Source organism: Giraffa tippelskirchi, chromosome 1 (genome assembly GCF_054371585.1).
Source record: "Giraffa tippelskirchi isolate mGirTip1 chromosome 1, T2T-mGirTip1v1.2.pri, whole genome shotgun sequence".
Classification (NCBI taxonomy): Eukaryota; Metazoa; Chordata; class Mammalia; order Artiodactyla; family Giraffidae; genus Giraffa; species Giraffa tippelskirchi.
Window position 1 is genome coordinate 182,313,506 of NC_137275.1, and position 27,761 is coordinate 182,341,266.

General features: G+C 39.1%; 1 protein-coding gene across 1 annotated transcript in view; it reads right to left on the reverse strand.

Moving 5' to 3' along the window:
- The window catches only part of LOC145514435 (transmembrane and coiled-coil domain-containing protein 5B-like), a 107,805-nt gene that overhangs the window by 40,535 nt on the left and 39,509 nt on the right, over positions 1-27,761 (reverse strand). The window lies entirely within an intron of this gene.

A 27,761-nucleotide genomic window follows, 5' to 3' on the forward strand; every position in this document is an offset into this window, starting at 1 on the left:
CTTTTTTATTATTATGATGTCTTTTACAAGATCCAAGTTAAAAGAACCCTTTCAAGTACAAAAAGCAAGATACATGAACTGTGCTGCCTAAATCACATTTTCAGTTGTTATATTAGTACTTAGATTAATTTTTTAAACTTTTAATTTTCCACTAAAAAAATTGAAACCCAATTTTTCACTAAATTCTTTATAAAATAGACAAATTAAAAATGCCTCCTTATGTTGAACCATAGATACAGTATATATGCAGTTGGTATACACAACTGTTGAATTCCTAGGTAAATGTAAAACCCCCTGGTCTACTTAAACATTTCTATAAAACAAAACACACCACTTCCCCATATTCTAAATCAGTGTTTATAATGTTCTGACAATCATTTTTTTCCCCTAGGTTCTCTCAACTTCAGAGTTCAAACCCTAGGTCTTTTCATTTCTTTTCTAGGCAAGAGTATGGTCTTCTGTCTTCTAGAGAACAAGTTTTGACCAGCCTTAGATGTGAATCAGCTCTCCTTACCAATCTTTTAGCTATGCTTAAATCATTTCTCTTGGGATTTCCCCAATGGTCCAGTGGTTAAAGAATCAGCCCTGCAATTCAGGGGACATGGGTTCAATCTCTGGTTGGGGAACTAAGATCCCATGTGCCATGGAGCAGCTAAGCCTGCCAGCTGCAACTACTGAGCCCAGGTGCACTGGAACCCATGTGACACACTGGAAAGTCTATGTGTTGCAGTGAAAGATACCACATGATGCAACGAAGATCCCGATGCAGCCAAATAAATAAATATTTCTTTAAAAAATTGTTTCATGTGTTCTACTTGATTTTCTAATGACACTGTTAACTTGGACCACTCATTGTACACTCAGCAAAAGTGTTATCAATGTAACTCTTCTAATATCTTAAGGATATTAATAAAATAATATTAACAAATTGCACAGAATAGACTATATGGAGGAAGAGATGAGAAAAGTTGTGCCTCTTTAAGTTGCAAGGCAACAGAAATCCAGCTTGAATTAGATTAGGCAAAAGGAGGGATATATTGGTTCAGGTACTACAAGAAGGGCAAGATACAACTGGACCACAAAGACAGAGACTTGAATATAAGCATCTTTGGAACCAGAAGCTTGGGTACCACCATGATTTTCTGTCTCATAATTGCTTTTTCTGCAAGTTTATTTTATTCTTCTAAACTAGCTGCAAGCACATGATGAGAAAAATGGCTGCCAGCAGCTACCATACTTCATCTTGCCTTTACGATGAGAAAAGAACAGCCCACACCTTCACTAGTTCCTAGTTCAAAAACCCAAATGATGAGTTCAGATCATCCATTAGCCATCAACTGTGACCAGGTGCAAGGTCTGTAAGAACACAGCAGCCCACATTCAAATCAATGCTTAGGGTGCAAAAACAAGTATGTCCCAGAAAGAATGGATGATGTTCCCAGAAGAAAAGAAAAACCTGGTCGGCAGACAAAATAACAGAGATTTACTACAATAGTATATCCTGAGCCCCAAAATACTTATTCAGGTGAAGGAAGAGAAAGAGGCTGAAAGGAAGAGAAAGATCAAGGGAAAACTCTTATTGTGGGATCATGAAAGCAAAAGCTTATTTGTATGGAAAGAGTTTTCTTTCCACTGCCTTCTTCTAGAGAACCTCTTTTAGATATGTAATACTAATACCAAAATGTCCCAGCTCTTCATTTCCCATGCCTAACAATACAGGCCAAATCCTACTCCTTCATTCTGGTCTATTCATATGCTTCTTCTCTTTAACTAATATGCCAAAAGGCCATACAAGATTTTGTCTAGTCTAAGAAGCTCAACCTCCCACTTTCTGAAAAAAGTAAATAAAAAGATGGAAGTTAGTCACAACTTTAAGTCACTATTTGCTTATGAAAAAATAACTACCTTATAGATGAGTTGCATTTATTTCTCAACAACACCAACATACCATAAATGATTTGGAGGAAAAATGCAGGAATAGTTGAATCACACAGTAATTATGTAGGTATTTTGGCTAAAACTTAATAATCTATCCCACTCTTAAGTAGTTGGACTAAATTTTAATCCAAAATAAATCTATTCATGTGTTGTATTTCTCCTGTATCATAAACCCTCAATTAATGCTTATTATATAAATAATACAGCACCCATAGGTACAGAAAGAAAGAAAAACTTAACTCTTCCTTTAGGAAGGAGGTCAAGAAGAGCAGCCTGGTTCAAAATTGGGAAAGAAGTATGCCAAGGCTGTATACTGTCATCCTGCTTATTTAACTTCTATGCAGAATACATCATGTGAAATGCCAGGCTGGATGAATCACAAGCTAGAATCAAGATTGCTGGGAGAAATATCGACAACCTCAGATATGCAGACGATACCACTTTAATGGCAGAAAGCAAAGAGGAACTAAAGAGTCTCTTGATGAATGTGAAAGAGGAGAGTGAAAAAGCTGGCTTAAAACTCAACACTGAAAAAACTAAGATCACAGCATTTAGTCCTATCACTTCATGGCAAATAGATGTGGAAAAAGTAGAAACAGTGACAGATTTTATTTTCTAGGGCTCCAGTTGGTGACTGCAGCCATGAAATTAAAAGATGCTTGTTCCTTGGAAGAAAAACTATGACAAACCTAGATAGCTTATTAAAAAGCAGAGACATCACCTTAACAACAAAGGTCTGTATAGTCAAAGCTATGGTTTTCCTAATAGTCATGGATAGCTGTGAGAGTTGGACCATAAAGAAGGCATAAAGAAAGCCAAAGAATTGATGGTTTCAAATTGTGGTGCTGGAATAGACTCCTGAGAGTTCCTTGGACTGCAAGGAGATCAAACCACTCAATCCTAAAGGAAATCAACCCAGAATATTCATTGGAAGGGCTGATGCTGAAGCTGAAGCTCCAATACTTTGGCCACCTGATGTGAAGAGGAGGGTCAGAGGAGAAGGGGGTGACAGAAGATGAGACGGTTGGATGGCATCACTGATTGAATGGACATGAATTTGAACAAACTCCTGGAGATAGCAAAGGACAGGGGATCATGGCATGCTGCAGTCCACGGAGTTGCAAAGAGTCAAGACACAACTTAGCAACTGAACAACAAGAAGAGCATCATGAGTTCACTAAGGGTAAGGGATAAGTAAAGGAACTGTAGATAAGGGAAGGATATGTGCAATCACGGAGGTCTGAACAAGCAGGAAAATGCCAACTAGTTAACTATTAGAAGATGGAGAATACAAATGGGAAAGTGGTGAGAGATGCAGTAAGAAAAGTTGGCAGAGTTTGAATCATAAAGGGCTTCATAGTCTTGTTAACTAATTAGATTTTCATTCTGAAAACACTGGAAGACTCTGAAGACTTTTTAGTTGGCAATGAGTGAGGGAGAAGAAAAATTATCATGTTTGCAGTTTTTCCATTTTATAGTAAAAATGCTGAAAGCATTGAGGAGATAAATTGAAGAGATCTAGGCTAGAAGCTTAGGAGAACCATTATGGGTGAATATTATATCAATTCACGGGATAAATAATGAATGGTCCAAATTGAGACATTTCAAAAGTGTTTCATCAAAAGAAATAATAGCATTTGAAGCTTGGAAATAAGGGAAAGGGCAGAGACTAGTGGTACTATTGAATTTCCAGCTGAAAGAATGTTGGTGCCACAGTTCAAGATCAAGAATATAGAAGAATGTCTCTAACGGGCAATAATGAGCCCAGTTTAGGACATGGCATGTTTCCTGTGGTAAGTTCAGAAGAAGCTGCCCTGGAAGCAAAGTTGTATGCCCATCATATGGGACAGAGGCCTGAGCTAGAGAAAGACATTTGAAACTATGAGCAAAAAGGTAGTCATTCAAGCCATGAAACTGGATGAAATAATCCAGGGGACTGCACAGAATAAAAAAGAGGAGTCCTTAGGATAGAAGACTAGATGGTAGCCAACTTGTTTTTACTTTAGCCCACTACTTAACTGTAAAATACACTTGTTTATAAAAATTAAAAATATAAGAAAAACTGCACATTGGTTGAAAAATTGGCACAGGACATAAGTCAGTTCAGTTCAGTCGCTCAGTCATGTCCAACTCTTTGCAACCAGGTTTCCCTGCCCATCACCAATAAAGAGACAATTTTTTACATGCAAATTATAAATAGCTAAACATTATATATATGTATATATGTATGTGTGTGTCTATATATATATATGCAGAAGATACGGTTGATTCACTTAGAGAGGAGTGATGACATTCCACAGAGCAACCCCCCTCAAAGGACCCTGAGTGGAAACATTCCACTTTCAGCTCAAGTGGGCAGTGAGTATAGGAATAGACAAATGGCATAACCCACACAGATATTCTTCCTGAAGGCCAAGGGCTAACTTGAATACTTCTTGTACTAGTTCTTTGATAGCTCAAGAGTGTCCTGAAGGTCCTTCTGAATAGCCTGCATTTTGCCCAGGTCATGGAAGACATCCATGACGTGAGAGCTGCAGTGAACTGAAGTAGCAGGGCTGCAAGTAACAGCTACTATGGAACTGAATGGCATAGAGAATAACAAACTCTGGTATGAGAATTCTATAGCAGTAAAAAGGGTAGGTCCCAAAACTTTCTGTGGACTGGTATCAATGGCTTCAATGACAGAATTGTTTACATTATACAGTTGTAACATTTGGGTAAGAACATTAAGCCAACCACCCTTATACCTCTCTGACTCAGAAAATCTCTGAAGGGAAAAATGAGTCTCACCCTTGTGCTCTCAAATACACATTTTTCAGAGTTGACCTAGAAATACTACAGGAGGCTTATAAAAACTATCCAAAGATGGGACTTATGTGACAGTAAATCATAGAAGTATATCATGTCCCCCAAGAAAACTGATTTCTCAGTCCCAGCAGTCATCCAAGATGCTGTTCAATGGGTGTTGGAAGATGGCCAAAGAGCACAGATGCCAAATAGCCTTGCAATATATTCAGGCTCTCCAAAATAAGACTGGAAGGATACTATTTACTTACCATTTCCCAAAAAACAAAGTTATAACTGTCCTGGCTGTCAAATTTCATAAAGACTTACACCCTATGTTCAGGAAGATCAATCGTAATGATAATAATAAATACCATTTATTGCCTATCTATCATGTGCCAGGCCCTATGCTAAGAACTGTACGTGTATTAGTTCAATTAAGATTATGGCATCCCATCCCATGGAAAAGGTGGAAACAGTGACAGGTTTTATTTTGGGGGGCTCCAAAATCACTGTGGACAGTGACTGCAGCCACAAAATTAAAAGACACTTGCTCCTTGGAAGGAAAGCTATGACAAACCTAGGCAACATATTTAAAAGAAGAGCCATCACTCTGACAATAAAGGTACATACAGTCAAAGCTATGGTTTTTCCAGTAGTCATATACGGATGTGAAAGTTGGACCATAAAGAAGGCTGAGTGCCGAAGAATTGATGCTTTTGCACTGTGGTGCTGGAGAAGACTCTTGAGAGTCCCTCGGACAGAAAGATCAAACCAGTCAATCCTAAAGGAAATCAACTCTGAATATTCATTGGAAAGACTGATGCTGAAGCTGAAGCTTCAATACTTTGGCCACCTAATGAGAAGAGCTGACTCACTGGAAAAGGCCTGATGCTGGGAAAGATTGAGGGCAGGAGAAGAAGGGGCAACAGAGGATGAGATGGTTGGATGGCATCACCGACTAGATGGACATAAGTTTGAGCAAACTCCAGGAGATAGTGAAGGACAGGGAAGCCTGGTATGCTGCATTCCATGGGGTCACAAAGAGCTGGACACGGCTTAGAGACTGAACAACAACAATTAGTTCATTTAATTCTCACAGCAGACCTATGGTGGATTAAAATGCTTATGGCAACTTCTTCCAGATCACATAGTTAGAAAGTGGTAGAGCCAGAAGTCAAAGCTAGATATTACTAATTCCAGTGCCTATCTGTGGTATTTATTGCTCTATGCTTTATTGCCTCTTCTACTGAGAGTTGTTACAGGTTGTATATATAAGCATGCTAGAGTGACAACCGTCATTCTAGAAAAGGTAAACACCAGTCTTTTTCCCATTAAAGAGAACCAAGATGGCTCCTGCAGGAGGTGTGCAAAGCTGATAAATCTACCACCATAACTGTTGTCATACTCAAAAAGAACTTTAGCTTTGTGTTGAAAAGAAAGAACATCTTTGGTTCTGTGGCAGTAGAAATTCAAGGTTCCAGCTCCACCACGTGCAATCCTGGTGATGAGCACAGAGCATGGGAGTCAGGGTAGCTCTTCTGTCTTCCCATTTAAGAGTTCTTACAAGCACGTTGTAAAGTTGTTCAGAATGCTCAGCACAGAGGTAGCAAATAGGATGGCGCCTGGCCAGGTACCAAGGAAATGTTTATGGCAGAAATGTGAAGTGAACTAAAAGGTATCTGATGCAGATCTGGGGAGAAGTTAAAGTAACTTGGGTTTCCCTGGTGGATCAGTGGTAAAGAATCTGCCTGCAATGCAGGAGACCCATGTTCAATCCCCGAGTCAGGAAGATCCCCTGGAGAAGGGAATGACTACCCACTCCAGTATTCTTGCCTGAAGAATTCCATGGACAGAGGAACCTGGTGGGCTACAGTCCATGGGGTCACAGAAGAGACGGACACGACTGAACAACTAACACTTTCACTTTAATAAAGTAACTTGTGAAAAGTAACCTCCAGGCACTCTTGGCTTACACTTCAGACAGTTTAAGGGAGTCATTCTTTTTAGAATGTGGCCCCAAAAGGATATCCATGGACAGTGTTTAAGTTTTTGAGTCAGATAAGAAGTCTGACCAACCAAACCAAGTCTTCATCCATGGAGCCACCCAATAGTTCATCATAGATGCCAGATTTTTTGGCTAGGAATACCTCTGAAATGCAGGACATCCCTTCCTAAACTTAGACCTAAGAGATAGCAAAGGTCAGAGGCCAGGTGTCTCCTTGTGGGTTATGAGTATGGATCGCCAACAGCTGTGGACACACACACACACACACACACATCAGTAGAGAGAGGTGTATGACTGGCTTTGATTCCACCCCAAGGATAAGTTCTACCAACTGAGAAAAGTATTAGAGGTTTTAGTACCAGTTCAGTGTGAAGGGCTCTTCTGAGGCCTCCTTGGAATTCAACCAAGAAAACAGAGTCATTCCATTCCATCTCCTGGGCAAGAGGCCAGAACGACCACTGACCCCACTTTACACTGAAGCCTATGGACATCACTGATGGCATTCCCATCTGCTGTCACAGCGGGAGAAAGGATAACCAACAATCACAACATGCTCTGAAAACACAAAACATCTAATAAAGCGTCCACCTTTTTCTAAGGTCATTTTTAGTTTCAACAACCAAAAGCAAAAAAAAATGTCTACAGAATTTCTAGCCTGGAATAATAAAAATAATCTGCCTATGGCTGAGGCAATTCTGTCTGTTCTGTCTGTGGCTGTTAAAATTACACGTGGAAATGACACAGAAGAGTTGTGATCCTATTATTAGGCCCCTGATAATGATTACTGAAATTCAATATAAAGTTATTATTTGATCCTGTCCCAAAAGACAAATAAGAATATTACTTCACTACTACCTTTCAGGGAATTTAACCTTTCTTGGGGATCTGCTGAAAAACCTGAGTCCTCAGAAATTCATCCTCATCTTTAAGATGATTTATAAAAACTTAAGGGACTAAGTCCTGAGATCTGGAATAAATTAAATACTTTAAAAAATATTTTAAATAATGTTCTCATTCCATTGCTTAAGATTACTGATTACTCCTGAATGTATCATACTTTCCCAGACTATCTTCCACAACTGTAACCTTCACACTGAAAACTATTTCTTTCATTATAGAATAGGCACTATGACAGTTGAGTTTCTTTTAGATAATAAGTTAATTGGCAGTCATTTTGTACAAATCAAACATTTAAATATTTATATGCAAAATCAGAATCATTTAGAGTTTTGAAAAGATATTTTCACCCAGAACAGACACTACAGTTTAAGGAATATTCCTGAGTCACTTCCTGTGACTCACTGACCAGCTATCATATTTGTTCAACATACATAAGCACTGATCTTTGATCAATTTTATATTTTTTCAAGATTAAGTCAGATTTCAGATTTAACCAATTCTCTAAATTAACCTTATAATCAACTGTCACATTTCTTTTCATGTAGAAAGAAGGGGAGGAGGTTGAAACTCCAACAAATCCATGAGTAAGTTGCTTGGAATTAAATTCTTTATTTGTAAAATAGTGTGGGTGGGGGAAGGAGGAACTCTTTGAAATTCTTTGAGTACTACTACTTGAAATAGTTTTCATTTTCTTGATTCATCTCTCACCTCCTCGTCCTTATTTGTCTCTTTATTATCACTCAAAAATCCTCTCATTCACCTCTTATTAATTCCTTGTTCCAAACCCTTTAGTGGCCTTTCAAAAACTTTCTCTTCCTCTATGTTCCTAAAATCCCCAATCACAAGACTCTATTTATAGCCTGCTAATATTCTGAGAAAATGGAAGATAGCTGAGGTATTTTTCTTGTTAGTTTCCCTCTTTACCCTTACACTTGATCCCAAGCACCCTCTGTCCCCACCACCGCCAGGCCATTTCCTTATGTCCTTGCTCCTTCACTTCTCTTCCTTGAATTTTTTCATCTCTCCTGACCAGTCTTATATCCTGTCTACCAGATAGACCCAGTCTTTAAAGATAAACAAAATTCTTCTCTAGACCTTGCCCTTCCCCCGAAGTTTCCTCTTCTTATCACCTCATCGATACTCAAATTATTAGAAGAGAGGTCTACGTTTGCTTTCTATTTTCCTTCACTAGCCCTTACCCTCAAATGCCTTCTAGGATAACAATGACCTCTTACACATCAAATCCAACTTCATTCTCTAAAGTTTTGGCAGTATTTAACACTGTGAATGACTTTGTCTCCTGAAATCCTTTCTTCCATTGGTTTTCTAACCCTGTACTATCCTGTTTCTCCTAAAAATCTCCTGGCCATGCCTCCCCTGTGTTCTTCCTTCTCCTGTCCTATGATGCCAGGTATTCCTCATGGTTTTTACCTTTGGACTGCCTCTTTACATCCTCTCATCCTATCCTTTGATAATCTAGTTCTTTGGGGCTATTTTGACATCTCTGTCTCCAGTCCAACAGCTCTCTCAGCTGCTCCACACATATTTTCACCTGACAGACAATCTCATTCATAACACTAGGAGCTCCTCAAAGGTACAAACTATGTTTTATTCACTCTTGAACATCAATTCCCCACCTTCGCTATCAGTGCCAGGAACACGGGAGTGGGAGGGAACTCAGTGAAAGTTATTTAAGCTGAAATAAACAGTATTTCCCACTAACTTCTGAAACTGAACAGACATAAAACTAAACGGCTGTCTGGCCCTCCACAACCCCAAACAACCAAACCTAACTTCCCGGTTTCCTTTAATAACATTAACCCACTTCTAACCTCCAAGCCTTAAAAATCTCAGTTCCAACTCTGACATGTTCTTTCTCCCTGCCCCTTATAGCCAATAAATTACCATGTGTTACGATTCTTCCTTCGTTATGTTTTTATACCTGTCTACACATTTAGCTTCTTTCTGTCATACCTTCAATCCAAGGCCTTAATTACCTCCCGCATATCTTACTGTAATAGCTTCCTAACTCAGTTTCTCCATCTCTCTTATATACTCCTTCCAGATTAATCTTCATTTAACACACTCCTAATGGAACTACTCTGGATCTCAAAAATAGTGAATATGTATCCTTGGCCTTGCCCTAGCATCAAAAGCTCTTCATAATAAGGCCTTCAAAATACCTATATGCTTGAAAAGACTAGAGATCTACTCAAGTCATTTCAAGAAAAGAAAACATTTCAAAGAATACTCACTGATCAACTGAGAGTTGTCAGAAAACAAGAAAGCTCTAAAACTGAACCACTCTCTCTATCAGTGTCTCTGCTTCTCTTTTCAGTTTCCCTTCTCTCTATTGCCCTACTTCCTCTGGTTATTCATGGTTTCCATTCCATCATAGGCTCAGCTAGCATACAGCACATCACGACCACTCCCATGCATGCACATGTGCTAAGCTGCTTCAGTCTGCCCGACACTTTGCAACCCTATGGACTGTAGCCCGCAGTGGGTTGTCATGCCCTCCTCCAGGTGATCTTTCTGACCCAGGGATCAAACCTGCATCTCTTATGTCCCCTGCATTGGAAGGTGGGTTCTTTACCACTAGCGCCACCTGGGAAGCCATGACCACTCCTAATACCTTTTAAACCTTGGCAACTCTTTCAACTCTCTGTTCCCACCACTAACTGGTTCAGTCTCTTGATTTCCCAGTTCTAAATCCTAGAGAATCCAAATGACCTAGTCCATCTTTCCAGGTTGGATCACAGGTATGCCATAGAACAACCTATAGACTGTCTACACTTGGATCAGATATCCATCAATTTCAATCAGATATAAACTAGTCACAAGGCAGGCGAACAGGTTCAGAGACAATTTGGCACTCCTAGGAGCTGGGCTTTGGGCAGAGAAGATTCCCTTTATGATACAAATTAAAAAGATAAAACTAGCAGTAAAACTCAGATATAAAAATATAGTGGATATACAAATTGGTTAAAGTACAAACAATTCTTACAAATTTTAGGTAGAAAAATAATCCCTCTGGTATATACTATTGTCTATCAGTTCAGTTCAGTTCAGTCACTCAGTCGTGTCCGACTCTATGCGACCCCATGAACCACAGCACGCCAGGCCTCCCTATCCATCACCAACTGCCAGAGTATACCCAAACCTATGTCCATTGAGTTGGTGATGCTATCCAACCACCTCATCCTCTGTCATCCCCTTCTTCTCCTGCCCTCAATCTTTCCCAGCATCAAGGTCTTTTCAAATGAGTCAGCTCTTTGTATCAGGTGGCCAAAATATTGGAATTTCAGCTTCAACATCAGTCCTTCCAATGAATACCCAGGACTGATCTCCTTTAGGATGGACTGGTTGGATCTCCTTGCAGTCCCTTGGACTCTCAAGAGTCTTCTCCAATACCACACTTCAAAAGGACACTTGTACAGTATAGTAAATCAGGTGAGTCTCCACTGGCAAAGGTCTTAAGGCTCTGCTTCCATCATATCATCTCTAACTAGTACTCAAAATGGAGCTATTACACTCAGACTCCTATCTCTTGCCCCCGCCTCACAACCTCTCTCTACCCTCTACTTCCTTTCCACTTCACATTTCTCCTTTAATCTCTCCCTCTCACTCTCTACTTTCTTTCCTCAAATTGCATTTCTGGGTTTTCCCTCTCTCTCTTAGGTTCCTAGTGGCTCAAACAGTAAAGACCAGAACAACTAGGCTAAACATCTCCTACTCAACACAGTTTTCCTAATTCTTTCATAGCATCATGGGCTAATGAATTGATAGTCAATAAAAAAAAAACTTACTACAAGCCCATTATATGCTAAGCTTTGTGCTAGGGAATTTAGGGCACCTCTCTTCCCTACATGTTTGACAAAAATACCGAAATTCTAAATAAAGACAGGATTAGTACAGCTTCCCAGGCAGCACTAGTGGTAAAGAATCCACCTGCCAATGCAAGAGACTCAGGATTGATCCCTGGGTTTGGAAGACTCCCTGGAGAAGGAAATGGCAACCCACTCCAGAATTTTTGCCTGGATAATTCCATAGACAGAGAAGCCTGGGGGCCTATCATCCTTGGGGATGCAAACAGTCAGACATGACTGAGCGAAGAACACTTTCACTTTCCTATCTCTTTCCTACCACTCTTCCCTCCCCTTCCCCCATTCACATAAAAGAACTAAAGTGAGAAAGGAGTATGCTTCTTGTTCTTCCTATTTCCCTACTTGAAGAACCACAAATTCTACCCTCTAGGTAATAGAAGTCTGGTAACAAAGATATCTAACATTTTTGATGTTAATATCTAAGATATTTTGTTAGATATCAAAATGTCAGCTAATATTTTAAATATAATTCAGACTAAAGTATTTGTAAGTTTATCAAAATTTCATGAGAAATTTTCTCTTTGTATTTGAGTGACAGGCCATTTATTTTGATTTTCAATGGTAAGCTAAATGTATAACTGTGTTTTCTATTTCTATATTTATTACACCCCTTTCAAAATATTTTGTGTAAGGATCATTATGCAACTTTAGTGTCTACTCACATAGTGCTTCCTTCTGCAATCTTTACCAAAATCAACCTCTCTCTCCCAAATAGCAGGTATTTGGTGAACATCCCCTATCCTAGTTCAAGGCTCTGTACTGATCAACATGGGTCTCTGTGCCAAAGAATAAACAATATAATGTTCATTCATCGGGAGTAGCTCTATCCAAATAGCATATGGAGAAAAGTTCAAGTGTACATAGTACATGAACCTTTGAACTCTAAAAAATGTGGTTTAGAATCCCAACAAATCTGGTTTTTGGAATGGACATTCCAATTTCCAATCAGAATGAAGATATTATAAGAAAACCCTGGAAAGAGAGCATGAGATTTGTCTATCTTAGATGAATACCAACTAAGAAATGGAAGAAAATGCCAGAAATCATTGGCTAAAAAGTAGTATGTCAAGCATTTGGATTGCACAAGCAAGTCTTTATAGACAATCTACATTTCAAAAAAGTTTGTTCAAAATTATGCTTAAAACATAATAAATCCCCAAAACACAACCTTAAAAATAGTCCTATAAATTAGGATGGTACCCACAAGCCTAGGACTAAGGCAAAACCTATCAGCGAATATTTGCTGATGCACCAAACTGCTGAACAGACTTAGCATGTAAGTACATAAGAACCAGAACAACTAGGTTAAATGTCTCCCACTAAACACAGTTTTCCTAATTCTTTCTTCACAGCATCATGGGCTAATGAATTCATAATCACTGAAAATACTTACCACAAGCCCACTATATGCTAAGCTTTGTGCGAGGGAATTTAGAGCACCTCTAAGAGAGTTCCAGAAAAACATCTATTTCTGCTTTATTGACTATGTCAAAGCCTTTGACTGTTTGGATCACAATAAACTGTGGAAAATTCTGAAAGAGATGGGAATACCAGACCATCTGACCTGCCTTTTGAGAAACCTGTGTGCAGGTCAGGAAGCAATAGTTAGAACTGGAAATGGAACAACAGACTGGTTCCAAATAGGAAAAGGAGTACGTCAAGGCTGTATAGTGTCACCTTGCTTATTTAACTTATATGCAGAGTACATCATGAGAAAGGCTGGGCTGGAAGAAGCACAAGCTGGAATCAAGATTACCAGGAGAAATATCAATAACCTCAGATATGCAGATGACACCACCCTTATGGCAGAAAGTGAAGAGGAACTAAAAAGCCTCTTGATGAAAGTGAGAGAGGAGAGTAAAAAAGTTGGCTTAAAGCTCAACGTTCAGAAAACTAAGATCATGGCATCCGGTCCCATCACTTCATGGGAAATGGATGTGGAAACAGTGTCAGATTTTATTTTTGGGGGGCTCCAAAATCACTGCAGATGGTGACTGCAGCCATGAAATTTAAAGATGCTTACTCCTTGGAAGGAAAGTTATGACCAACCTAGATAGCATATTAAAAAGCAGAGACATTAATTTGCCAACAAAGATCCGTCTAGTCAAGGCTATGGTTTTTCCAGTAGTCATATATGGATGTGAGAGTTGGACAGGGAAGAAAGCTGAGTGCCAAAGAATTGATGCTTTTGAACTGTGGTGTTGGAGAAGACTCTTGAGAGTACCTAGGACTGCAAGGAGATCCAACCAGTCCATCCTAAAGGAGATCAGTCCTGGGTGTTCACTGGAAGGACTGATGTTGAAGCTGAAACTCCAATACTTTGGCCACCTCACGGGAAGAGCTGACTCATTGGAAAAGACCCTGATGCTGGGAAGGATTGGGGGAAGGAGGAGAAGGGGATGACAGAGGATGAGATGGTTGGACGGCATCACCAACTTGATGGACATGAGTTTGGGTAAACTCTGGGAGTTGGTGATGGACAGGGAGTCCTGGCGTGCTGCGATTCATGGGGTCGCAAAGAGTTGGACACGACTGAGCGACTAAACTGACTGAACTGACTGACTCTGCCCTACGCAATGGACAAAAATATCAAAATTCTAAATAAAGACAGGATTTGTATTGCTTCCCAGGCAGCACTACTGGTAAAGAATCTGCCTGCCAATGCAGGAGACGCAGGTTCAATCCCTGGATCAGGAAGATCCCCTGGAGGACGGCATGGCAATCCATTCTAGTATTCTTGCCTAGGAAATCCCATGGACAAAGGAGCCTGGCAAGCTATAGTACACAGGGTTGCAAAGAGTCAGACATGACTGAATGATTTACAATACAATATTGTCTCAGGCTCCAGTTATCAATAGCTGGAGATGGCATAGCTCTGTTATCAATTCTACTTTTGTTGAAATTTTGACTTTTTGTTCATCATGGATTTTTCACATTAATATTTTTAAATATTGCATTAAAATGTAATTTAATCTTGATTGCTGACTTTTTTGATGCTTTTGAACTGTGGTGTTGGAGAAGACTCTTGAGAATCCCTTGGACTGCAAGGAGATCCAACCAGTCAATCCTAAAGGAGATCAGCCCTGAATATTCATTGGAAAGACTGATGCTGAAGCTGAAACTCCAATACTTTGGCCACCTGATGCAAAGAATGACTCATTGGAAAAGACCCCAATACTGGGAAAGATTGAAGGTGGGAGGAGAAGGGGACGACAGAAGATAAGATGGTTGGATAGCATCACTGACTGAATGGACATGAGTTTGAGTAGGCTCCGGGAGGTGGTGATGGACAGGGAGGCCTGGCGTGCTATGGTCTCTGAGGTCGGAAAGAGTCGGCCACTACTGAGCGATTGGACTGAACTGAACTGAACTGACTTTTTTGGTGCCCCTTTTAATTTTGCACCTTAGACAAGTTCCTCACTATTTTCATCCTAGTTTCGGCCCTATTCAGAGTTTACAACGACACAAATGGTTGGAAAATTTTTTCTGAAAAGGATAGTAAATATTTTAGTCTCTGTGGGCCACTTGTTTCCTGTTGCAACTATTCAATTCTGCACTTCTAGAGCTAAAATACCATGGACAATCGTTCTTAAAAGAATGACTGTGACTGTGTTCCAATAAAATTTTATTTTAAAAAAACAGGCTGCAGATCATATTTATCCCATAGTCTGTCGCTTGCTAACCCCTAATTTATACTAAATCCTCATTCTATTGTCAATGTCAGAGAGTGATTAAGTGGTTTCTAAATAACTAAAGCCTACTCTTTGAGTCAATGGCTCTAATTTAACCAGTTTTGATCAAAACTATTTTAATATGAACTAAATACATCACTGCCTCCCTTTAAAAAAATTGTTTACAAAGAAAAAAATTTTAAAGAAAATTTAAATCACCCACTAAATCATACTATCTAACATTAATCACTTTTACAATTTTGATAAACTGTCTTCAAGTCTTTTATATTTTAATATGTAAACATTTAATTTTTAATAAAGATAAGAGTACTGGGCAGGATATGCCTGATTATGCTATGGTAGCAAATTACTCCCCCAAATACCAGTGGCCTAACTCAACTAAGGCTTATTTCCTACTCATGCTACCTGCCCATCATAGGTCACCAGGGACCTTTGTCTATCAAGGAACCCGGGCTCATCAAGAAACTCAACCATTCTCTATTTCTACTTGGAACATATTAGTTCTTCAGTCACCTTGGAAGAAGAAGCAACAGCTAGAAGCTATTACATCACATCTTCTCTACTTTAGCACAGAAGTGGCACATAACTTTTATCCACAGCCCACAGTCTAGAACAAGTTACATACCTACAGGTAGAAGGATGGAAATATCAAGGACATAAAATAGAATATTTGGTGACCACCACTCTCCTTGTCACATTAAAAAATCACATACTATAGGGGAAGTTCTTGGCTGTCCAGTGGTTGGGACTCATGCTTCCATTGCAGAGGGCACAGGTTCAATCCTTGGTCAGGAAACTAAAATCCCACATGCCTCTTGGTGTGTCAGAAAAAAAATCACACTCTATACATAAGGTTATTCCTCTCTTTGTGATTAAAATTATAAGCATTTTTGCACATCCTTAAATCTCTTCATAAACACATAAATATGACCCTCTGTTATTTAGTCATTACTTTACTATTATCAATATTGCTGTGTGCCTGGCAATTTCCTAAATACTTTATGGGCAATTTTTTCATTCAATTCTCACAACTAGTCTATGAGGAAGATACAATAGTATAACCACTTTATGGTTCTGAAAATGGAGGCCTAATGAGTTTACGTAAATTTTCCAAGGCCACGCAATAAGTAAGTGGTGGATCTGAAACTCACACAGAGAACTGTCAGATGTTCAAGCCCATGCTCTTAACCAATGAGTGTAAACTAAAGAACTGCAGTCCAAGTGTGAAATATAACACTGCTGCACTGGGTTACTGACTAGAAAGTGCATCATCACAGGGGTAGAAAAGGATGCATCAGACCACAGAGAACTGTTGTTACTGGTAACTTGCAGACAATAGAAACAATGACAGATGAAAATTGGAACCCAACAGAAGATTGATCAAATTTTCCAATTCTTTTTGTTTCCCTGTGAAGTATTTCAAAATATGACTGTCTTCTTTGAACTCATTAAGGTCCCTAGATTCTTAGATCATGTTGGAGGCAGGGGAAGCCCTAGAGATATAATGGACTCCTTCTACAATGGAAATTTGATGTATAGGGAGGTTTCAACTGAAAAAAAATTGAAGAGTAAATATAAGAATCTCCTAACAGTTTAACTGTATCTAATCTATCCTTACTTAATATGTGTTCTCTAATTAAAGCAAGAACTGACATGTACAGGCTTCTGTTGTAGATGTAGCATTCTTCATCTATTCATGTCTTGTCATACTAATTCTACAAAGTATAGTACTCACTATGTATTATCCATATCTTAAAATTCTTAACAAACTAAGTAAGTTATATTTTAAAAGCACTAACAATACAGTAAATAAATATCATCATCACAACTATGTATTTAGATGGTGGAGGTTCGTGACATATTACAGGAGACAGGGATCAAGACCATCCCCAAGAAAAAGAAATGCAAAAAAGCAAAATAGCTGTCTGAGGAGGCCTTACAAATAGCCCCCTATTTGTAAAGAAGAAGAGAAGCGAAAAGCAAAGGAGAAAAGGAAAGATATTCCTATTTGAATGCAGAGTTCCAAAGAATAGCAAGGCGAGAAAAGAAAGCCTTCCCCAGTGCAAACAAATAGAGGAAAACAACAGAATGGGAAAGATTAGAGATCTCTTCAAGAAAATTAGAGATACCAAGGGAACATTTCATGCAAAGATAGGCTCAACAAAGGACAGAAATAGTATGGACCTAGAAGAAGCAGAAGATATTAAGCAGAGGTGGTAATAACACATAGAAGAACTATACAAAAAATATCTTCACGACCCAGATAATCACGATGGTCTGATCACTCACCTAGAGCCAGACATCCTGGAATGTGAAGTCAAGTGGGCATTAGGAAGCATCACTACGAACAAAGCTTATGGAGGTGATGGAATTCCAATTGAGCTATTTCAAATCCTCAAAGATGATGCTGTGAAAGTGCTGCACTCAATATGCCAGCAAATTTGGAAACCTCAGCAGTGGCCACAGGACTGGAAAAGGGCAGTTTTCATTCCAATCCCAAAGAAAGGCAATGCCAAAGAATGCTCAAACTACCGCACAATTGCACTCATCTCACACACTAGTAAAGAAATGCTCAAAATTCTCCAAGCCAGGCTTCAGCAATACATGAACTGTGAACTTTCAGGTGTTCAAGATGGATTTAGAAAAGGCAGAGGAACCAGAGATCAAATTGCCAACATCTGCTGGATCATCAAAAAAGCAAGACAGTTCCAGAAAAACATCTATTTCTGTTTTATTGACTATGCCAAAGCCTTTGACTGCATGAGTGACAATAAACTGTGAAAAATTCTGAAAGAGATGGGAATACCAAACCATCTGACCTGCCTCTTAAGAAATGTGTATGCAGGTCAGGGAGCAACAGTTAGAACTGGACATGGAACAACAGACTGGTTCCAAACGGGAAAAGGGGTACGTCAAGGCTGTATATTGTCACCCTGCTTATTTAACTTATATGCAGAGTACATCATGAGAAACGCTGGGCTGGAGGAAGCACAAGCTGGAATCAAGATTGCCAGGAGAAATATCAATAACCTCAGATATGCAGATGACACCACCCTTATGGCAGAAAGTGAAGAAGAACTAAAGAGCCTCTTGATGAAGAACTAATGAGCCTCTTTGGAAAGAGGAGAGTGAAAAAGTTGGCTTAGAGCTCAACATTCAGGAAACAAAAATCATGGCACCAGGTCCCATCACTTCATGGCAAATAGATGGGGAAACAGTGGAAACAGTGGCTGAATTTATTTTGAGGGGCTCCAAAATCACTGCAGATGGTGACTGCAGCCATGAAATTAAAAGATACTTACTCCTTGGAAGGAAAGTTATGAGCAACCTGGACAGTATATCAAAAAGCAGAGACATTACTTTGCCAACAAAGATCCATCTAGTCAAGGCTATAGTTTTTCCAGTAGTCATGTATGGATGTGAGTGTTGGACTATAAAGAAAGCTGAGCGCCAAAGAATTGATGCTTCTGAACTGTGGTGTTGGAGAAGACTCTTGAGAGTCCCTTGGACTGCAAGGAGATCCAACCAGTCCATCCTAAAGGAGATAGCCCTGGGTGTTCATTGGAAGGACTGATGTTCAAGCTGAAACTTCAATACTTTGGCCACCTGATGCAAAGAACTGACTCACTGGCAAAGACCCTGATGCTGGGAAAGATTGAGGGCAGGAGGAGAAGGGGACAACAGAGGATGAGATGGTTAGATGGCATCACCAACTCAATGGACATGAGTCTGGGTAAACTCCGGGAGTTGGTGATGGACAGGGAGGCCTGGCGTGCTGCTGTCCATAGATTTGCAAAGAGTCGGACGCGACTGAGCGACTGAACTGAACTGAACTAAACCCCATACCAAATGGATAAAGGTGATGTGGAACATATATACAATAGAATATTATGCAGCCATAAAAAGAATGAAATAATGCCATTTATAGCAATGTGGATGGACCCAGAGACTGTCATACTGAGTTAAGTAAGCCGGACAGAGAAAGACAAATATCATATGATATCACATGTATGTGGAAACTAAAAAAAAAAAAAAAAAATGGTACAAATGAACTTATTGACAAAAACAGAAATAGAGTCACAGACATTGAAAACAAACTTATGGTTACTAGAGGGGAAAGCAGGACAGGGATAAATTGGGAGACTGGAATTGACATATATATAACAATATAAAATAGATAACTAATAAGGACCTACTGTATACAGAGCACAGGAAACTCTACTCAATACTCTGTAATACCTATATAGGAAAATAATCTTAAAAAGAGTGGCATATTTATATGTATAACTGATTCACTATGATGTACACTTGAAGCTAACACAACATTGTAAATCAACTATTCTCCAATTAAAATTAAAAACACATACATACACATCAAACTTAAGCATGCCTAGTCTGTTCAGGTTGTTATAACAAAAATACCACAGACTGGGTAGATACAACAACAAACATTTATGTCTCACAATTCTGAAGGCTGGAAGTCCAAGATCAAGGTACTAGCAGATTCAGAGTCTGGTGGGGACCTACTTTCTTATTCATAAACAGCTGCCTTGTCCTGTATCCTCATTTGGTGGAAAGAAGGAGAGAAAGCTCTCTGGGGTCCCTTCATAGGGGAATAGAACCCATTCATGAGGGCTCCATTCTCATGATCTATTACTTTCTGAAGGTCCCACCTCATAATGCCATCACATTGGAGGTTAAGATTTTTTCATAAGAATGTTGGGGAGACACAAACATTCAGTCTGTAACACATGCCAAGTTTTGTTTTAGTAGTAAGCCCATTCTCAGATTTATTGTGGAGCAGAAAGACATATGAGAAATTTCAGTGATCAAGTTTTATTTATTTGGAAGTTGTATTTTTGTTCCCTACAGCTACCAAAACAAATTACCACAAATTTGGATGGCTTAGACAAACCTAGACAGCATATTAAAAAGAAAAGACATTATTTTGCCTACAAAGGTCCATATAGTCAAAGCTATGGCTATTCTAGTAGTCATGTATGGATGTGAGAGTTGGACCATAAAGAAGGCTGAGTGCCAAAAAATTGATGCTTTTGAACTGTGGTGCTGGAGAAGACTCTTGAGAGTCTCTTGGACTGCTAGGAGGTCAAACCAGTCAATCCTAAAGGAAATCAATCCTTAATATTCATTGGAAAGACGGATGTTGAAGCTGCAGCTCCAAGACTTTGGCCACGTGATGCAAAGAGCTGACTCACTGGAAAAGACCCTGATATTGCCAAAGACTGAAGGCAGGAGAAGGGGATGACAGAGCATGAGATGGTTGGATGGTATCACTGACTCAATGGACATGAGTTTGAGCAAGCTCCAGGAGATGGTGAAGGACAGGGAAGCCTGGCATTCTGTAGTCCATTGGGTCACAAAGAGTCGGACACAACTGAGCAACTGAACAACAAAAAAACCAGCAGAAACATATTGTCCCACAGTTTTGGAGGTTAGACGTCCAAAATCATGGTGTCAGCAGGGCTATGTGCTCTCCAAAGGTTCTAGGGAAAATTCTTTCCTTGCCTCTTCCTTGTGTCCAGTGGTTGATGGCAATCTTTGTCATTCTATGGCTTGTAGACGCATCACTCCAATCTCTGCCTCCATTGTCACATGCATTCTTCCTGTCTCTGTGTCCAAATTCTCACTTCTCATAAGGACACCAGTCAGTGGACTATAACTCATCTTAATCCAATATGACCTCACCTTAAATTGATTACATCTACAAAGACCCTTTTGGTACAGTTCATGGGGTTCTCAAGGCAAGAATGCTGAAGTGGTTTGCTATTCCCTTCTCCAGTAGACCACATTTTGTCAGAATTCTCCACCAAGACCAGTCCATCTTGGGTGGCCCTACACAGCATGGCTCGTAGTTACATTGAGTTAGATCAAACCAGTCAATCCTAAAGGAAATCAGCCCTAAATATTCATTGGAAGGACTGATGCTGAAGTTGAAGCTCCAAGACTTTGATCACCTGATGCGAAGAGTTGACTCATTAGAAAAGACCCTGATGCTAGGAAAGATTGAAGGCAGGAGGAGAAGGGGACGACAGAGGATGACATCAGTTGGGGACACCAGTTGGATGGCATCACCAACTCAACTGACATGAGTCTGAGTAAGCTCTGGGAGACGGTGCAGAATAGGGAAGCCTGGCGTGCTGCAGTCCATGGGGTCGCAAAGAGTCAGACACAACTGAGGAACTGAACAACAAACAACAACAACGAACAAGACCCTATTTCTAAATAAGGTTACCTTCTCTACCTTACCTTGGACCTAAATAAGGTACCCGGATTTTAACATATCTTTTTGGAGGAACACAAGTCATCCCACAGAAGAAGGCATAAATATGTTTACACATCTTCCTTGGATATATAGACGAAGGCAGCAGAACGAGAAGAATTACTCTCCACCAACCCTGATGAAAGGCTCTTGAGTCTTGATAAATGTTTACCAATAGACCCACATTCAAATACTCTATCATAGGGCTAAATACAGAGTTTCAATTCTTGAGTGGGTTTGGGGGAGCAAAACTGGATACATATACCCTATATATGGGGCTTCCTAGGTGGCACTAGTAAAGAACCCACCTGCCAATGCAGGAGACATAAGAGACTCAGGTTCAAACCCTGGGAGGGAAGACCCCCTGGAGAAGGGCATGGCAACCCATTCCAATATTTCTGCCTCAAGAATCCCATGAACAGAGGAGCCTGGTAGGTTATAGTCCATAGGGTTGCAGAGTCAGACATGACTGAAGCGACTTAGCGCACACACATCCCATATATAACACTGTTAACCAATCAATCAACAAAAGGGCTCCCAGTTCAAACAAACTACCTTAAAAACAAAATTTGGCAACCAACCCATTTGAAAGTTAGGAACTTCTTATAATTTTGACCAATATTCATTTTTATCTCTGTTTTTCTAAGGAAAATACATACTATTTGTAAATACTATTAGAACTTACAATAATTCATGAACTAAATGGTTAGCAACCAATATTAACAGACAATGATGATAATGGTAATTACGATGCTGCTGATTATGATAGCAAGAAATCTAAACAGACATTTATAAGAATGTAGTAGCTTTCTGTTTTTATCATAAGAAATAAAAATTTTAAGTAGATAACTGCATTCAAGTATTATTTCTTACATAACAAGTACAGATAAAGATCTGGAGCTTATGTTAAAAATAAAAAATTAACTAAAGCTCAAAATAAATATATTCAATAGGGAACAATAGTCTTGTAACAATGTAGGGTTTTGCAGAGCACCTTAGAGTGATGAGTCATTGTACTTGATGATCTTAAACTAGTTTACATATAATTAGAGAGGCATGGAAGTTAGGGGGCTGGTATTGTTCTGCATAGAAACCTAGCACCAGACATCTAATAAACATTCAGAGGTTTGTATCACTATTATGTAAGAATTACAACAACTCTAACAGAAAAAAAATCTAGCCAGATTGTAAAATGATTTTTCACTTCCGTTTCTGAGTCATTTAGTGCAAATAGCAAACCAAAAATAAAAGCACAACAGCAGGAAAGGAATCAAGCTAATTTTGTAGTATAAATAGGTAGATACATATATACATACATACAAACATACATGTATACATATATAGATGGTTAGATACATAGATGAGACATATTGTGTCTTCAGTTCAGTCGCTCAGTCGTGTCCGACTCTTTGTGACCCCAAGAACCGCAGCACGCCAGGCCTCCCTGTCCATCATCACCTCCCGGAGTCCACCCAAACCCATGCCCATTGAATCGATGATGCCATCCAACCATCTCATCCTCTGTCGTCCCCTTCTCCTCCTGCCCTCAATCTTTCCCAGCATCAGGGTCTTTTCAAATGAGTCAGCTCTTCATATCAGATGGCCAAAGTATTGGAGTTTCAGCTTCAGCATCAGTCCTTCCAATGAATATTCAGGACTGATTTCCTTTAGGATTGACTGGTTGGATCTCCTTGCAGTCCAAGGGACTCTCAAGAGTCTTCTCCAACACCACAGTTCAGAAGCATCAATTCTTCTGTGCTCAGCTTTCTTTATAGTCCAACTCTCACATCCATACATGACAACTGGAAAAACCACAGCCTTGACTAGACAGACCTTTGTTGGCAAAGTAATGTCTCTGCTTTTTAATATGCTATCTAGGTTGGTCATAACTTTCCTTCCAAGGAGTAAGTGTCTTTTAATTTCATGGCTGCAATCACCATCTGCAGTGATTTTGGAGCCCCTCAAAATAAATTCAGCCACTGTTTCCACTGTTTCCCCATCTATTTGCCATGAAATGATGGGATGGGATGCCATGATCTTAGTTTTCTGAATGTTGAGCATTAAGCCAACTTTTTCACTCTCCTCTTTCACTTTCATCAAGAGGCTCTTTAGTTCTTCTTCACTTTCTGCCATAAGGGTGGTGTCATCTGCATATCTGAGGTTATTGATATTTCTCCCGGCAATCTTGATTCCAGCTTGTGCTTCCTCCAGCCCAGCGTTTTTCACGATGTACTCTGCATATAAGTTAAATAAGCAGGGTGACAATATACAGCCTTGACGTACTCCTTTTCCTATTTGGAACCAGTCTGTTGGACTGTTCCATGCCCAGTTCTAACTGTTGCTTCCTGACCTGCATACAGATTTCTCAAGAGGCAGGTCAGGTGGTCTGGTATTCCAATCTCTTTCAGAATTTTCCACAGTTTATTGTGATCCACACAGTCAAAGGCTTTGGCATAGTCAATAAAGCAATATTGTGTCTTAAGTATGTAATATGTATGTATAATTTTATAAATTTTTGCAACATATTCACAAATATGATATTAGAGGGGTTTTTTTTTGTTTTTTAGTTTTTTATCTGTATTATTGATACTTAAATTTTCTAGAGACCATTTATTTCTTCCCCCACAGGAACAGGACTGCTACTGCCTGAATACAGACAGAATTTTACTTTAAATTATCCATTAGAGGAATCTTTGGGGTTATATGTTATTTCATACATACTACTCTTTTCTTCTAAAAATTAAAATCTTGAACACAATTCATGCCTCCCAAAGTAATGTTTTCTTGTTGCCACTATGCTATGCCTATTTAGCATAACTTTTAATTCGCTCGGTCATGTCCGACTCCTTGAGATTCCATGGACAGTAGCCTGTCAGGCTCTTCTGTTCATGGGATTCTCCAGGCAAGAAATTGTCTAGAATTGTCAAATCCCAAAAAAGACATGATAGTACTAGAGCTCCCCACTCTATGAGCCTGAACCCCCCAGCAAGATCTAACAGTTACTAAATTCAGATGCAGTATCATTGAGGAAGCAGCCCAGAGATCAACATTTCAAGTGAATAATCAATGAATGATTTCAATTAAAGTATTCTAAAAAGACGTGAAGTGGTTTAATATTGAAAATATACACCCTCTAAATGTAGTCCTATATGTAGATAGACATACCATTGTTAAAGTGAAGAAATAAAATTGATTAGTGTTATTAAGCTAGAGGAATCTTTACCAGTCTTTGCCATGTTCAAGCTCACAGTTATGACCACTTGCCTTAGTGTGATGAATGAGGCTGATAATGGAAGAATTATATTCACCACTAGGCATTACATTCATGAGATTGATGTGGTAGCGACTTTTCTCACTTAGAAAATTAAATTTGCTGAATTAACAGCCACCAGCCCATTGGAAGCATAGTGTAGAAGGGCATTACTTATAAGAACAAATATGACATAATAACAACTAATGGCTCTACAAATGGTATAGAAACAGATTTTCTTTTTTAATTCATCTATCCCTGCTAATGAAACTGAAGATGATATGTATTGTTTCTTGTCAACACCACTGGTGCTGTTTTTGCCATATGCAAAAAGACTAATAAATAAATTTGAGTGAACTAGAGTGTCACTTGATAAGAACATCTAAAAACACTAAGATTATACCAATATGGGATAACCATGATCTCCAAAAGAGATGTCTTAGGTAAATACACAACCAGAAGCTCAGTATGCACATTTGCATACTCAAAAGCACAATGAGGCAAAAGTCCCTTTGATATTCTTGAAATCAGTAACAGAATTTACACATAAACAGGGCTTATTATGTATAAGCTTAATATATAATAAAGACCATTAATCAGTCCAGAAAAGAAATAATACACAATAAATAATGGTGTGATAAATTTGTATCTGTATCTCATAAATAAATGTCAGATGGATAACAGGGTTATATGCACAAAATGAACATTATAATGCCCAGAGGAAAATATAATTATAAGTAAAAAATGTACATTGGGAAAAAGTCATGGAAGTCATCTTGAAAATCATGAGAGAGTTTTTAAAGTAATGGATTGTTACATCTTTTTTCTTTTTTAAAAAACTTCAGCATGGTAAAATATAAATAACATAAAATTTACCATTTTAATAATTTTCAAGTGTACAAGTCAGTGGAATTGAGTACATTCACAATGTTATGTAAATATCACCACTGTTTCCAGAACTTTCTCATTATCTCAAATAGAAACTCTACTCATTAAGCAACAACTGCGCTTTTCTTCTCTCATTGCAGTCCCTGGTAACCTCTATATGATACTTTTGGCTCTATGAATTTGCTTATTCTATCTAGTTTACACATGTGAAATTGTATAGTATTTATCTTTTTTGTCTGGCTTATTTCACTGAGCATGTTGTTTTAAGGAGAAGGCAATGGCACCCCACTCCAGTACTCTTGCCTGGAAAATCCCATGGACCGAGGAGCCTGGTAGGCTGTAGTCTATGGGGTCGCTAAGAGTCAGACACAACTGAGTGACTTCACTTTCACTTTTCCCTTTCATGCACTGGAGAAGGAAATGGCAACCCACTCCACTGTTCTTGCCTGGAGAATCCCAGGGATGGGGAGCCTGGTGGGCTGCCGTCTATGGGGTCGCACAGAGTCGGACACGACTGAAGTGACTTAGCAGTAGCAGTAGTTGTTTTAAAGGTTCATCCATGTTAGAGTATGTGTCAGGATTTCATTCATTTTATGGCTGAATACTACTACATATTATGTACATTTCAAATTTTGTTTATTTATTCATCTGTTGATGAGCATTTGGGTTGTTTCCATCTTTTGGCTACTGCGAATAATGCTGCTATACATGAGTGTACAGATAACTATTTGAGTCCCTGGGTTTTTTATTTTTTTAATTAATGTATTTATTTGGCCATGCTGGGTCTTAGATGTGGCACACAGGATCTTCGATCTTTGTTGTAGCATGCAGGATATTTAGTTGTGGCATGCAGGATCTAGTTCCTTGACCAGAGAATTGACCTGGACCTCTGCATTGGGAGCAGGAACTCTGGGAAGTCCTGAGTCCCTGTTGTAACTATTTCTGGTATATACTTGGGAGTGGAATTGCCAGCTCATATGGTAGGTAACTCTATGTTTAACTTTTTGAGGAACCACCAACTATTTTTTCACCATAATGTCTTTCTGTTATCTGTTTAATCTCTGCAATGTCTGATCATGCATGCATGCATGTGTGCACGCTCAGTCATGTCCAACTCCTTGCGATCCCATGGACTGTAGCCTGCCAGGCTTCTCTGTCCATGGGATTTTACTGGCAAAAATACCAGATTCTTTACCACTGAGCCACCTGGGAACATAGGTGTCCGCTTTTTATGTTTCGACACATTGTTTTCAATTTTTTATTGTAGTAAAATATATATATAAACTAAAGTTTATCATCTTAACTACTTTTAAGTATAGAGTTTCAGTGGTATTAGGTAACTGATACTGTTGTACAGCCATTACCATCATCTACCTCCCGAACTCTTTTCATCTTACAACTCTTTAACTGCCCTACAACATTATACAATAACTGCCCATGCCTCCCTCTCCATAGCCCTTGGCAAGAACAATTTTACTTTTTTTTTTTTTTTAAATCTCCCTCACCCTTTAGCTTCTGGTAACCACCACACTATTACATTAGTATAAGTTCAGCTTTTTGTCTTTGTTGTTGGCTTTTTGTTTTTTTGACTCCTCATATAAGTGAGACATGCAAGATTTGTCTTTCCGTGTCTGGCTTATTTCATTTAGCATAGTATCCTCCAGTTTCATCCATGTCATTGTAAATGACAGAATTTCCTACTTTCTTAAGGCTGAATAATATTCCATTGTGCGTGCTCAGTCACTTCAGTCATGTCTGACTCTGCAACCCCAGGGATTGTAGCCTGCCAGGCTCCTCAGTCCATGATATTCTCCAGGCAAGAATACCAGAGTGTGCCACGCCCTTCTCCAGGGGATCTTCTTGATCCAGGTATTGAATCTGCATCTTCTGCATTGCAGGTGAATTCTTTATCGACTGAGCCACCAGGGAAGCCCAATATATATACATATATTATATATATATATATATATATATATATATGGCACATTTTCTTAATCCATTCATCAATCAACAAGCATTTGATTGTTTCCATAACTTTGCTCTTGTGAATAATGCTGCAAAGAACATGAAAGTGCAGATATCTCTTAGAGATACTAATTTCCTTTGGTTATACACCTAAGTAGAATTCTGACAC